This window comes from Eleutherodactylus coqui, chromosome 7 (genome assembly GCF_035609145.1).
Source record: "Eleutherodactylus coqui strain aEleCoq1 chromosome 7, aEleCoq1.hap1, whole genome shotgun sequence".
NCBI classification, from domain to species: domain Eukaryota; kingdom Metazoa; phylum Chordata; class Amphibia; order Anura; family Eleutherodactylidae; genus Eleutherodactylus; species Eleutherodactylus coqui.
The window spans coordinates 173,840,680-173,856,781 of NC_089843.1; positions in this window are offsets into that span (position 1 = coordinate 173,840,680).

The following is a 16,102-nucleotide window of genomic DNA, read 5'->3' on the forward strand; positions in this document are numbered from 1 at the left end:
GTGGGCGTCCAGCATTGGTGCCTGTACATTTTATATGTAGAGGCTATAATATGTCATATGACATAGTTACAAATCTTTCATAGGAAAAGTCCCTTTATGGGACTTAAATAAAATGTAAAAATGATTTAAAAAGTGTTAATATAATAAAAATCTACAGCAATAAGAAATTGAACCGGTATGAACACTATGGCCTCATGTGCATGGATTCTGAGTGTGGAATCCCGCAGCCGATTCCTGCCGTGCCAGCAGACCTGAGGCAAAAAATACATTACTCACCTGTCCAGACGTGGCGCGGGTCTCCTCCGTCGCGGCCGGATCTTCTTTCTTCTGCATGGCGGATGCGCTCGTTTTAATGACCTGTCGATGGGTAATTAATAAACAAAATGCATTTAGTCCATTTATTTTTTTCAGATTTCAATCATTTCTATGGTGTTACACAGAAGTGAAGTGGAGAGGGGTGAATGCTACATTCCATACTAAACACTATATTCTTAACAGGTGTACAAAAGTAACCCTGAAGCTAACAATGGTATAATAAGTTAACAAACTTCAATGTTTGCAGAGCTTGAAATGATCATAATATGTGCAAGTCCCCAAGATACTAATTAGAATAATGCAACCAAGTCCTTCAGCTCTACTCAGATGTCTTCTTAAGATCTTTTACATAGGTATTGCAAGACTGACAGCGGGTATGCCAAGGTTTTTGGCCTGCAGTGGTCTTCTTGCTGCCAAGCATTACTAGAATCTCAATGGATATGTTAAAGATAATGGCATCTGTCAGTGACCTTTCTGATCTTACAGATTCCTGACAATGTCAAGGCTTACATGATGAACAGAAGCCATGACTACTGTGATCAAATCCATGTTGCTACATGGATAATCTTATTATGCTGTTTTGCAGCCCACCCTTCTTTAAACAGAAATAGTCTATTTACCAATCTCAGATAGATTATAGCATACAAAAAAAAAAAATTATGAAATGATATACACTCTGATTGGGTCACCCATACTAGTGGGGGGTCATTTTGATAGAAGGATTGCACAGTAAAATATCAATATTTGCAGATAATACAAAACTATGTAAACTAAAACAAGAGATGACACAAGGCAGTTTCAAGCGGATCTTGATAAATTGGGGGCTTGGACAGAAAAGTGGCAAATGTGGTTTAACACTGATAAATGAAAGGTTCTGCACATGGGCAGGGGAAATATATGTCACTATTACACACTAAATGGGAAACCACTGGGCTAAACACACATGGAAAATGACTTGGGGATTTTAGTTGATTGTAAGCTTAACTGGAGCAACCAGTGTCAGGCAGCTGCTGCCAAGACAAATAGGATCATAGAGAGCATCAAAAGAGGTATAGGGGCACATGCTCTTCCTCTTTTCAATTCACTGGTCAGACCACACATTGAATACTGTGTACAGTTTTGGGCACCAGTACTCCTGCTCAGAGCTTGAGCAGGTACAAAGCCTTGTGTGGCACAAAGTGTTAAGGCAGCAGAAATGCAGTTCAATCCCTGCATGGTTCAGGTAGCCGGCTCAAGCTTGACTCATCCTTTTGAGGTCTGTAAAATGAATACCCAACTTGCTGGGTGGCAAACCACCCAGCAAAAACAGTTTGCCAAGAAAATGTCACAATGTGACATCAACCATTTATAAATCAGCCACAATTTAGAGAAAAAGTGAGTTTAAATCAGAAGCATTGAGACTATGGAACTCTCTGCCTGAGAACGTGGTGATGGCAAATGCAATAAAAAAGTTCAAAGGGGCCTTGACACCTTTCTTGAGTGATACAATATTTTATGTTATAAAGAACTTCAGAAGGGTTGTTGATCTAGGGATTATTCTGATTGCCAGATTGGAGTTAGGAAGGAATTTTTTCTCTTAAATTAGACAAATAGGCTTCTGCCCCATTGTTTTTTTCCCTTCCTCTGGATCAACATTGGGGAGAGGGTGGTATGGTTAACCACAGCAGGAAGGATGTGTACCTAGAAGTTCCGTGCCGGCCTCAGATAATCTGCAGCAATCCCGCTCTCATCTGCCATCGCAGGTCTACGAGTGAAGGTAGGGGGACATGCAGACCTCCCCCCTTCTTGCTACATTCACCAACTCTTGAGGTGGGTGCGTGGGTTTGCCAACTGCAGAGGCCACGGCCTGGACTAGGCCTGAGACCTGACTGAGTAGGGCGACGCATGCCATCCCCACCAAAACCAGCCACGACTCCGATGCTCCAACTCATCTCTCTGGGACTCTACTCTGTACACCACAGTGGCAGGCAGTGAGAGGCCAGCACCTGTAGAGAGTGGTGTGGCTGGCGCATCACCCGTGCGCCGCAGCCAGGACCCATATCCCACATGGCACAGATATAGGAGGGAGGCGTACCAACGGCCTGAAACTACACCACTGCAGAAGCTGCCACTAATTTGACTTAGGTAAGCAGATAATGCACAGTCTGCATTGTCAAGTTCTCTGGGATGACATCAGCACCCACCAATAAAATGTCTGGATTGGATGAGGGATAATTACTTTGTATTCACCCAGTGATCGCCCCTGTTGCCCAAAGGAACTTTAAGCCGTGTTCCCATTCCTGGACATCACTGTCATGCCACGTGAGTCCCCATATATTGCTTTTACATTTATCTCTTTTCGATTCGGAGCACTATCCATGTTTTTTCAAGGTATGTTTTTTGCAGTTAGATATAAATATTCCTCACCGTAGGAGTCCAGAGAAGGCAAAAAAATAAAGCCGGGAAGAGTTATTTTTCATTTTAGAGAAAAAGTGAGTTTAAATCGGAAAATTAATATTTCTCTGCAGGGGCTGGAAAAGCTGGCAGGTCCTTTACCATAAAAATCGTAGTTCCAAATATCCACAAACTAAAAATGTGAAAAAATATCTACCTGTAGATCAAAAACATTTCATCATTTATGTAGATGTTATCGGGAGGCAATATTGTAGTGAAGAAGTAGAAGACATTGCGATCAGACTAGAAAATCCCCACTAATTACTGTTGTGACACCGATATAAAGGGTTTACATTTTAAAAAGGGGATGGTCTAGTTACACTATCATGTTTGAAGTATATGCTTCCAGCATATGTGGGATATGTAGTACAGACTGAAGAAAGCCAACATGGTAAAACCGTAAGTAAGCAGATTACATTATGATGGTTAACGCAAATATACATCTTATCACAAGTTAATAACAGTCTTGAAAAAATATATGTATAGTTCACACTTAACAGTAGGCGTAAAAATGTCTAAAAGTGTTATTAAACATTCATTCCTGCACAGTTCTGTGGTTGCATCAAGCTCCAATAAAAATCTTTGTGGCTGCTATGCATCTGTGTAAGGCCGCTTCCACACGGCAGAGAAGGTCGCCAAGATTTGTGCGTTGAGAGATGCACAAATATGAACCCTATTCTTTTGAATGGAGTCATATACGTGAAGCAAAATTGTGACATGTCCCATATTTCGCGTTCCCTGTTTACAATTGGACAGGAAAACACATTACATGGCTTGCCAGGTGCACACGAGTGCGATGCGAGGATTCCTATTGTAAACAATGGGAAACATCTTCCGACTACTTTACTGACGTGATGAGAGACGTTTGACGGAAAAAACGCCTCACATCCATATTTAAATCGCATGTTGGCAAGCACGATATTGGGCTGAGTTTACGCAGACGATTTCCTTGCACAAGTTTTATCGTATTTCCATAAGGATGGAACTCCCACAAGAAAACAACAAATTATTTTCTATGTGTTAAGATGCACATCGGCATTTTTTTCTCTTAGACTAAAAGTCCAATATAGAAAAATCACAGTATGTTCTATTTTTGGGGCAATGTTGCCTACTATTTTCTATGGGAGCAAAAAAAAATTGCATCGCCCTTTCATGCTAAAATAATTTTCATGTGAGTGCAAAGCAATTATTTTTCCTGTTGAAGCATGCAATTTCCACAGGCATGAAAAATGTACATGAGAACTGCATGTGGAGCGATGTAATGCATTGCCTTTTTTTCACAAAATGCATTGCAATCGCAGGTAAAAAAAATCACGTTATAAGTGCGATATTTGTCCAAGGTTCTACACATAACAAAGCACTCGCCCATGTACATATGATCTAATTCTAACATTGTCCACTATGGAGATTAGAATGTTTAAGGGATGCATCAGTTACACCCTAATTAAAGAATACCTGACATTTTTCAATATTAATACAATTGACCAGTGGTGCCCAAAAACTTAGCTTTTTACTAGGGGTACCCCTAATATATATGTAGTGTACAGAAGTTAATGTAAGGAAGTTTCTGGAAGGTTCAGAGTGATCTACGTAGTCTCGTGCTTATATGTATTGTCAGTGTGTTTTATGTTGCATGAATATGAAGTGTATTGCCTAGCCACAGCACTGGATGGGTTACTGTCTGGGTTATGTCTGGAAAATGTAACTTTTGTAAGTCATGTGACCTTGTCATATAAATGTGTGAGCAAGATGCATGATTGGGCTTTTTGCTTTTAGGCTTTTTGGTAGCTTGTTGGTATTTGGCTTTTTGGAGCTGTACGGAGTGTGCTGTTGTGTGGCCCACAGGTATCTTCTACCTGCATGAGGTGAAGATGGGAGAAGATGAGAGGTAGCCTAGAAGTCAACCCCTAGGATCCTTACCCTAACATGTGTCTGAATGTGAAGTCATCTGTGCAGAGTTCCAGTACTACAAGTGACCGGTAGAGAGTTTGTTTTCTCCTACAGAGTATCTTGTTCAGGAGAGGTGCTACACAGAGAACGTAGAATGTGGGCCCAGTGTCATCCTGTGTCTGCCTCCCTGTCCTCATCACAGATTCTACCTGCAATGGTGTGTGTTCTACATGCATTTTGCCATCCAAAGTCTTGTAACTGAAGCAAGTATTTTCAAGTAAAGTTCCCGTTGTCAACCATTCTTGGCAATGGCATGTTTTCACTACTCCCAGTGTGTGTGTGGACTTTATTACATCTGCAGTTTCACCGTGGAGGAAGGAACGGTGGCGTCACCTATGATATATGATTAATCAAGTAAGCAACCAAACCCCTTTAAATAGCCTACCCTCGGCCCCTGGAACTCATTCTCTGGTTACCCTCCAGGTGGAAGATGGTAGTGCCACCGTGACAAGGCCCTACTCTAATCTCCGCCGTCTCCTAGGCCAAGACCCGCTCCTCGGGTGCTGCATATCTATCACACATACAAATACTTGGTAGTCAATATTCTAACTATGCAGTGTGGCTTGGCATCTGGGACGCAATTTACTGCTGGAAGCTGACCATCCTTATTTATGCTCAATTGTCTTTTGAATGCAGGCCAGGACCAGACTGGAATTAAAAAGTAGCGCATAAACCTCACCAGCCCACATTCGCCATCGTCCCTCTTGCATACTACGGGAAGAATAGTGGCATGCAAAGTGTGCTGCAACAAATTCTGCTTTCCTTTTGGGTAAATACAATAAATGAAGACTTCTAAAAAAATTTTATACTCTGATCTCACCAAGCTAAACATAATATGTAATGGCCAGTGTCAGAACTATCAGGAGGAGGTGCTTTCAGTGAGACTCAAAATGTTAACACGCTCCTTACCTGGGTAATTAAAATTTAAAATTCCTGCGACTAAAGATTATCCCTAAACTTTTAATACAGTAACAATCCAGCCCCAGAACTACATTCTGGGCATAAATCCAGCCCCAGAACCACGCGCTGGCCATAAATTTAGCCCCAGGAACAAGCATGAAAAAGGGATAAAACTGTGAAGTTAAGTTAGCCCCTACTATTTATTTTTGCACTTCCGAATAAGGCCTGAACAGTTGTAAAGTATGAGAGTTGTCAGCTCACAAAAAAGAATGCTACTACCCATCATCACTCTACAGACCATACAGTGACTACAGGACTGATCGGAGGCAGCCAGTGGCAGATAAATGACATTGTCACGCACACATCACTAATAAGCATTGTCATTTTCTTCTCCATCCAGTCCAGAAAGGCATGACGTCGTCTTCTGGACAGAACTTGTCTCTTCAGAGGTTGCCACACAGATGTCTTTGGTTCTTTACTTTTTCCTATCCATAATCCCTATATTAAGATAGACTTTTAATAGTGCTACACATGACTTCCCCTAAATTTTGTATAACAGTGCAACTCACAATGCCCCCTATAACAAACGAGCTGCACTATCCCCCTGTAGTAGCAGCCACAATGTCCCATGTAGTAGTAGTTGTACTGTTCCCTGTCATACCAGCCATATTGTCCCCCATAGTGAAGTAAAGTCACTCAACTCCCACACGGTCCCATGGCACCTGTCTTTCAACACCAGGCCTCTACCAGCCAGCATCCTGTGGAATGTCGGAAGTGACAGTGACCATAGCGCCACCTGCATCACAGATGTTGGGCCAGTGCATGAAGCTCAGTGTGGCTTCCAGCATTGGCGCTGTCGCTGTTAATTGAATCTGCGTCTTAAGGACACAGATTCAACCAACTTCAAAATTTAGTCCTAGGATCAGCGGGCCACATCATACTGAGAATCATGCTGACAACCAGGTTGTGCACAGTCAAGCAAATTGCACTGAAATACAATGTTGGTTCTTCAGCTAACATGTTGGAACACACAACTAGCCGCTGCTTATCATAGATGGGCTATAACAAAATGATCAATTCGAGTGCCTTGCTGTCAAAAAGCACATTTGCTGCAGTGGAAAAAATCTGTAGCAAATCTGCAACAAAATCTGCACCATTTGGCGCAGATTGTCACAAATTTAGGTGTGAATTCACAGCAGATTTCACCCCTTTAATTGGAATGTAATCTGCTGTGGATCCACCCCAAATCTGCCCCATGGGAACAAACCTTTTAAAAACAGAAGGGCTAGACTCCAGTAGGCAAAAGAGCACATTGCCATCTGTAAAACACGTGGCATCCTACTACAGTGGATGACATCAGAGTAAACAATTTGTATGCTGCAGTTAGTGCTGACAGTGACATTTACAAGGCTTGATAGATAGAGGGGGCTTTTTCTCTCTCCCTTGATTGGCCCCTCCACGACAAGGTAGCAGGGTGCTGTTTGTCGGACAGCCTTGCGCCTGAAAGCTCCCAGTCCTGCCATGCATTTCTTGTCATTAAGTCCAGCCTCTTGGTAGGGTTTAAGGATGCCAGTATAACTACAACATACTGCATTACTGAAGTATTACAGTATATTGTACAACTGATCAAAAAAAAAATCACAAGTTCAGGTCTTTAGAAGGATTAGTGTGAAAATTTCGAAATCTTAACAGAATTGGTATTACATCACACGGTACTGTATATTGGCCCGCCGTTTTTATGGATGGCCGATATATGCTCGCGTGAATAAGCCCTAAGAGGTATAAAGCTTTGGCTGGTACTCAGGATATTGGAGCAAAAATACCATTTACACTCAGAATGCTCTGCAATATGTAATTTTTGGTGTGATATTTCTTTCGGAAGCTCCAGCAAAATCAAAAACACGTGCCTCGTCTGCAGCTCGCAAGTAATTTCTATCTGCCTTGATATATTTTAATCACTAGCTCCTGTGATGACATGATACTGGTAGATCAGTCACAGGTTTTTATTGCACATAAGCCATTCTGCATTATCTGCCACCTCTAAGGGCTTATTCACATGAACACATTTGTGCTGCGTATTATACATGCAAAAGTTGTGCAAGCAATATGCAGTGAATAGAATCCTTGATTTCAATGGGTTCGGTTATGTGTTTTTTATGTGGGCATTTTGGTCACACAAAACACAAAAACCCGCAGCATGTCCAATTTTCATGCATATTACACATACAAAAAAGCACCTAGTAAATCTAACTTAATTGCCCATTGAAATCAATGGGGGCATGCTTGCGATTTTTTTTTTTTCACCGCAGGCAAATACACAGGGTATGATTGCTCAAAAAAACCCTATAAAATATGTATACTCGCAAAAACGAAATGCTCATTGTGCATATGCTTGTGTAAAAATAAATTTACGCCCATGTGAAGCTGGCCTAATACACATGAATGTTGTCAATTGTTGAGATGCATGTAATCTGTCCAAAGAATGTTATTTCACACCTGGCTGAGGATCTTCTGATTCTATTTGTTCCTTTCTACTGTCCAGGATGCTTCTGCTATCTCACATATGAAGTTACTAAGTATGAGATGATGCCAATTGTTTACATCCCTCTCCACCATTGTCTTTCATCTTGTCCCTAATACACAAACCTAGACTTTGCAGCATGGGATTTGATACTATTATTCACTAGGGGAAATTAGTAACTGGGATTTTGAATAATCTAAGAACTTTAGCCAGACACCAAATATCTTCAGAACCAGGAGCATTTGCTGTTTGATTCCCAGGACTCGTGGAATGGCACATTTGCCAAACTAATAACCCTGTACATATATTTAGTATCCACTTGTAGGTAAATTCATGATAAAAAATATGGCAGCCCTAGCTTTCCTATGGGAGTGCCTCCTAGGGAAATATGGCAGAAACATTAAATTGGGTTTCCATCCCTAAGATCTGGGCATCTACTTTACCAACCTTCGCGATGTCATAAGGACGACGGCAGAGGTGGCATTTAAAACGAAAGGGTGCTCTTACGCCAATTGTCAAACCCAGGAATGGCACCTAAATGCAGGGCTCTTCACCTTTCTGCATGCTCCTCACAACCTGAACTATTTGAAACAACTTCATAGACATATTTTCTATCATTCCTTTTTATTTTCCTACTGTTGTTTGCATTTATATGTTCCTTATCCTTTTGTAAATATCTCCTCTTGTATATTTTTAACGTAAGTACTTGTAACCTTTTTTAGAATGAAGCTTTAAACTTTAGTCATCCTTGAACACTTTAAAGGGGTTGTCCCGCGCCGAAACGGGTTTTTTTTTTTTTCAACCCCCCCCCCGTTCGGCGCGAGACAACCCCGATGCAGGGAAGTAAAGAAAGTTTACCGGAGCGCTTACCTTAATCCCCGCGCTCCGGTGACTTCAATACTTACCGCTGAAGATGGCCGCCGGGATCCTCTGTCTTCGTGGACCGCAACTCTTCTGTGCGGTCCACTGCCGATTCCAGCCTCCTGATTGGCTGGAATCGGCACGTGACGGGGCGGAGCTACACGGAGCCGCTCTCTGGCACGAGCGGCTCCATAGAAGACTGCTGAAGACCCGGACTGCGCAAGCGCGGCTAATTTGGCCATCGGAGGCCAAAAATTAGTCGGCACCATGGAGACGAGGACGCTAGCAACGGAGCAGGTAAGTAAAAAACTTTTTATAACTTCTGTATGGCTCATAATTAATGCACAATGTACATTACAAAGTGCATTAATATGGCCATACAGAAGTGTATAGACCCACTTGCTGCCTCGGGACAACCCCTTTAAGCAATCCATAACCCCTAAGTGTGTTGTGTGTCGGCTGGTGGAAATAGAGGAAGCTCATATCCACGCAGTATACAAAACCAAAGTGGCTGATCTACCTGTCAGAAATGCACAGTGGTGGCAGTGAAGTGTGTTGGTGTGTGCTAGTCTGAATAGAGTGTAATTTAGGCTGCATTTTTGCACAAGTGAACCCTGTGGTCTACCCCTGTGTGCCATTCGTCCAAGTTTGGTTACTGTCAGGCCTGTAAACCCCATTACCGTGACAGTTGGTGGCAAGCGGTGGCATATTTAAAGTATTAGAGCCAGGTTTATCAGTTTCCTTGCAAGCAGTGCTGCATCGGCACTATACAAGGACCGACTCTGATTGTGTAAGGACATGCAGCACTTCCAGACAGCCCACCCCCACCCCACATCCTTGCTGTTTTTTCTGGCATATCTTTTGTTTGACAAGTGGTTGTGAAGATGGCAGTCATGTAAAAGAAACTGAGCATGGAGGCTCTGGCTGATATCTGTGCGCAGAGAGGTCACTGACTCAGTGGACAAGAACACAGATGGTTTGCTTGCTGGCAGAGCCGGATGACGTATGACAACACTCTACAGATCCTGAGCTAGGAATTGATACATTGAGAGTGAAACAAGCCATGGATATAGTTCTAGGAACTTTGGCCCATAAGGACATCAGCACCACCAGTTCATGGAGTGGAACAGATTCTGCTTTGCCCACAAATCTCCAGTGAATGGGTGGTGGTGTGAAAGATATGCATCTGCAGCCTATCCACCAAGAATGCCAGGCAGCGTGAGAGGTTGCAGAACACCAGGCTGAGTTTTGGTACCAATTGCAGCTAGCACGGCTCCAAAGGCAGCACCCATCAGCCAAGCAGCAAGTCCAGTGGCACAACACCATTTAAACACCAGGTAGAACACTTCGCTTTGATGAAGGATGGGGAAATAAACACTTTTCTAAGGGAGTTTGAAAAGACCTGTCGCCAGTACCAGATACCCTCTCAACAATCGGCTCGGTATTTGACTCCAGGGCTCAGATGCAAACCCCCGGAGGTGGTTGCAGCTCTCCCCAGAGCAGCAGGATGGCGTCTATGAGGCCATTAAAGAGGCCTGCAAGTACAATCTTCCAGAGGAATACCGCAAAAGGTTCTGGACTCTACAGCATGGACCCAAGGACAGCTACGCTGACCTGCCAGATGATCCATTGCTGGAGGTCAGTATTTGGGTTATGGGATTATCTATCACCACCTTTGATGGCCTAAAGGATTTTATGGGAAAAGACCAGTTGCTGCATGTCTGCTCAAGGGATGTTTGACAGTTCCTCATGGACTGTGAGCCCTATTATTGCGGCTCAAGCAGCATGGATCGCTGAATACTAGGTCATCAACTTAGCACCAGAAGTGTGGAAATCAACCTCAACCAGTTGGAGAGGGGGCAAACCGAACATTAAGGGCTCATGCCCACGGTCATTGCGGAATTCCATGGTAGTAAACAAAACGCGCCCGCTAGTGATTGCGGAAAAATGCACGTTTCTCAGCGGTCTCCATTAACACTATGTTAATGGAGACCTCCCACAGCGTAAATCTGTGGGAAATAGAACATGCCATGATTTATTTCCCGTGGCGGAAATCCGCGGTAAAATTTCATTTGTCGGATCCGGCAGATTAGGTTCCATAGAACCTAATTGCTGCGGATTTACGTGGGCATTAGCCCTAACTCTTGCAACTCTTCTCCCCCTGCCATCAGAACCTGAAGGGGGCAGCCCGCTCTAAGCCTGCTGTGGATTTCTACAGATGTTTTACTTGTAACAAAATGGGTCACCTGCCCTGACAAGAAGAATAGTCCTCCTTCAGCTAAGCCCCCTGTGTTGCATCTAGCTGTTTGTGGGTTGGGGTGATAGATGAGTGAACAACACTTTTTCAGTCAGTCTCCGTGCGCTAGACCATTACTCTGAGGCTGTATGACATTTGCACTGAGAGGACTTTCATCTGCCCTCAACTTGTGTCTTCCACAGATATAATTCCTGAAAAGACCCTGACAGTTATTGGAATTGGGAACACCAACCCTACTTTGCCAATGGCCTGTGTTTTCTGGATTGGTGTTCGGCGAGGGGGTTGAAGAAAGTGGGGGTGTCTGAGGACAATCCCACAGATGTGTTACTGGGGATGTATCTGGGGTGGTTAGTGTCTCAGTATGTGGCAGATGACCCTTCCCATCCCAAGAGCTAGTGAATTGTGCAATGACAATGTTGCTGTTGATACTGTTAATGTGATCTATAACCCTGCGGAGGTCAGTGATGCTCTAAAAGTGTGTAGCGACGATGGTGATAATGTAGTATCCACCCCTTTAGAGCTCACTGAACCTCTTAAAAATGTTATTGTCCCCGAAACATAACATTGGCATGCACCTGTGCACATTTCTCTCATGCAACATCTCTATGTGGACTTGTTCTTGCTCCATTTGAATGAGCATTGTAAACCACTGTGGTTGATACCTTGCGATTGTATTGAACACACTCATTGTATTGTTTGATGTTTTCAAAGTATTTTATAAGTAAAAAAAATGTTTTCCATGTTGACTTACTGCTTCGACACAGTAGTCATAATATACATTGGCAGAGATTTAGGCTCCCTGTCCACTGGCGTTGCGGTATCCCGCAGCAAATCTCCGCCGTGGGAGCCACCACCCGGGAGCAGGAGCTGGCAGACGAATCTCCACCGGTAAACCTAATCTGATAGATAGACTGACCGCGGAGAATCGGGGCAATCCGCAGCATGCTACAAAATGCCGTCCAAGAGCGGAGAATTGCAATGATTCTCTGCTCGTGGACACGGGTCAGCGCTTTACCCCCGGCGAAATCACTGCCATGGATAGGGGGCCTTACTAAGCTAAATGTGTCAGATTGTGTCAGAATTCTCTCAATTTGCACCGAATGTCGGTATACAAGGATTGTAGTGTTTATTTGGAAGTGGTTCAATAAACCAAATGGCTATAAAATATAGCACTAATATCACATTTTTATACTCAAGATCCTAGATGAACACTTTCTATCACATAAATCATGTGAGTAATCACATCAAAGCAAACAGTGGCTTCATGCCTGCTAACATAACTGCTCTTCATATGGCTACAGATAATGCCAGTGTAATCTTCAATGCCCTTGGAACGTGCTTGCAAAGGACAAACAAACAAAACAAAAAAAGCATCCAGTTGTTGAATATAAATGGATTATTGTATTTTCTTAAATGAGATTCAGCAAACAGTCCATGATCTTATTTATAGCACACAGATTACAAAAGCACCACAAACCTATATAATACGTTATAATTGCTTCTCTTGATAAGTATGTAGGCAAATGTCTGAGAAACTGCAGATTTATAAAACTAGCACAAAAATAAAAATAGACAAAAAAACTACCAATGAAATTCTTTATTTTGGTTAAAAATGTAGTATTAGAAACCTATTATGTTGCCATTTTCAAAACATCTTTCATGGGGACGTGGCTTGGCATGCTAAGAAAGACTGTGGATTTCCGCCATCTGACACGGGATTCCAGGACATCCTGCTTCATCCGAGAGCCTCATCCAGCCTAAATTGCCCTTCTGCTGCTTTCTCCTGCTTAGGAGAGTGGGGAGAACAGTTTGAGACCTTCTAAGGTCTGTTTGGAGATAACTTCAGGCAGGAGCCTACTGCGTCCTAAGCATTCCCAGGCTAGATTTCCGGGTGCTGGTGCCCAGAGGAAGATCCAGCAGGAGCCACTAAGGACACCTGGGACTAGAAAGGCTCCAGGAGCCTTGGCAAGGGAAAACCAGAGGGAACCCCCCTTCTGACCCCTCTACAGCAGCGAAAAGTAAGTGAGCAGGACCATATGGTGCAGGCAGTTACTGGGTGTCCTGCCACCACTGATAGTCTCTATCCAGACCACGGACATGCCCAGGAGTAGCGGCGCTGCCCCCCACCTGAACAGGGGACGCAAGGAGAGGGGTCTGGGGAGCAGCTATACTGCCACTGGAACCTGCGGCCTAGCAAGGCCTATAAATCCCCAGCCTACGTTTTTAGAGTGGGCAAAGCGCTCAGTGGTGGCACTGGCTACTGCTGCTGGCAAGTTGCCATATGAAGGCCTAGCTGCAGGAGGGACTCCAAGAGGGCCACTAGGCCAGCTGGACAGGGACCTGCAAGCAAGCATGAGAGGAGGACTTTAGAGGCATCAGCCCAGAACCACCACAGGATCTGCCAGGGCCCTAAAAAGGGGAGAAACACTACTAGAGATCACGGATACTCTGTGCTGCTGCGAACATGCTGTGACAAAATAGAGAACAACAAGATATAGCACAGATCATCTAGGAACACCTTCAAGGTTACTATTGACCCCCAATGGTTATAACTTTGTATAACTTTCTCACACCTTCGTATGAGATACAGGCTCTCGTGCCATTTACTATTGATGGCATCATCTGTGTGATGGCCGCTGAGGTATTAGAGAAGGAGTACAAGGTCTTGTCAAAACCTGCATAGTAAGAGGGACAATTGTTTCCCCCCTGCCAATCAGCTATGTATTTGGAATTGATTTTTGCATAAAGTAACATAGTATGCTTGGCTGCAGGGATACAGTGTCCATCTAGTTTAGCCTGTTTCCACGCCCACTTGTTGATCCAGAGGAAGGCAAAAAAAAAAACCCAATGAGGCAAAAAAAAATGTAGTACATGGAGATCAAAAAATCTTATGTACTCCAAAGTGGTAACAATAAAAACTACAGGATTTCCCACAAAAAAACGAGCCCTCACACAACTATGTTGACAGAAAAATAAAAAAAAAGTTGTGGTTGTCAGAATTTGGCAGTAGAAAATGTAAAAAAAAGATATCTTTGAAAAATAAAAAGTAGTACAGCAAAGAAACTAAGAAAAAACACTATAAACTTGGTATTGTGTTAATCCTACTGACCCATAGAATAAAGTTGTTTTTGCTCCGTATAAACAAGACCCCCCCACACCCTCCAAAGATGGCTGAATTTACTTTTTTTCCCCATTTCACTCCACTTAGAATGTTTAAAAATCCCACAAAAAACAAGCCCCAAGACAGCTACGTGAATGGATAAATAAAAGAGTTTTTTTCAAAAGCGAAAAGGAAAAGAAATGAAAACATAAAAAAAACTGCCCATAAGGGGTTAAAAGAAAGATTAGTAAATCTTTATCCATAACCATATTTCTACGTGTTGATTGCTGAAGAGCCTATGACCCAATTTCCCCGTGAAAATACTTAACACTTGTTATCTGGTGAATTGCCATTTACATCAATGTTTTGTGCAATAGATGAACTATTTGCATGAATGGGCCGATTGTCCTTCAGTTTTTATGCATACTTAAACTGAACGACGAACAATAAGGGAATGAATTGACAACTGTTCAGTCTGTGCTTGCATTTACACAGAACGATTCAGATTCTTGCTGGATCGCTGGAATCTAAACAATTATCAGCCCATACAAAAGGGCTCCAACATCTCAGGCAGGATTACACTGAAAGGTAAACACCTATATGTACATAATACAGGATTCATCATTCACAACATGACCATCTACTTCTGCACAGGAGACTGTTCTAGGCAAGTCAATGGGTCAGCTCCTGTCCATTGTGTGAATGGCCCATGAAGCTGCTGTAAATCTCTCTAAGTCATTTGTTAAGGACTAAAAAAAAACACATCTAGAGCTACATCTGTCCAGGGGTTGTGTGACATATTGCAGTTCAGCTCCATTCACCTAAATGTGGACACAGTCCATGAACAAGCGTAGTACTTTCTCAAGACTTGTTTAACCCCTTAATGACATGGCCTATTTTGAGCTTAAGGACCAAGCCTTATTTTTCAAATCTGACATCTGTCACTTTCTGCGCTAATAACTTTTGAATGCTTTTACTTATCAAGGTGATTCTGAGATTGTTTTTTCGTGACATATTGTACTTTATGTTAGTGTAAAAATTTCATCAATAAATTTTGTCCTTATTAGGAAAAAAAATCCAAATTTACTGAAAATTTGGAAAAATTCACAATTTTCAAACTTTGAATTGTTTTCTTTGTGAGATAGAAAGTCAAACACCACAACATAGTTATTAATTAACATTTCCCATAGGCCTACTTTACACAGCAATCATTTTTTAAGTGTTATTTTACTTTTTGCAGACTCCACAAAGTATATAAATTTAGCAGTAATTTTTCACATTTACTAGCAAATTTCAAAATCTAAATTTTTTAAGGACCAATGCAGTTCAGACATAGTTTTGCCGAGCCTGTATATCAGAATCCCCCATGAATTGCCCCATTTTAAAATCAGCACCCTTCAAAGTATTCAAAATGGCATTTAGAAAGTTTATTAACCCTTTAGATGTTTTACAGGAATTAAAGGAAAGTGCATCAAAAATTAGAACAGTTCCTTTTTTCTACTGATTTTCAATATAAAACCTTTTTTTTTATATAAAACAGTAGGAGTTAGCAAAGAAACAAAACTTGGAATGTATTACCCAGATTCCGCAGTTTTTAGAAATGCCCCATATGTGGACGTAGCCTGTTGTATGGGCACATGGTAGGTCTCAGACGGAAAGGAGCGCTTCTTGTCTTTTTGAATGCAGATTTGGCAGGAATAATTTTCAGACCCCATGTAGTGTTTGCAGTGCCCCTGAGGTAGCAGTACATTTGAAACCCCCAATA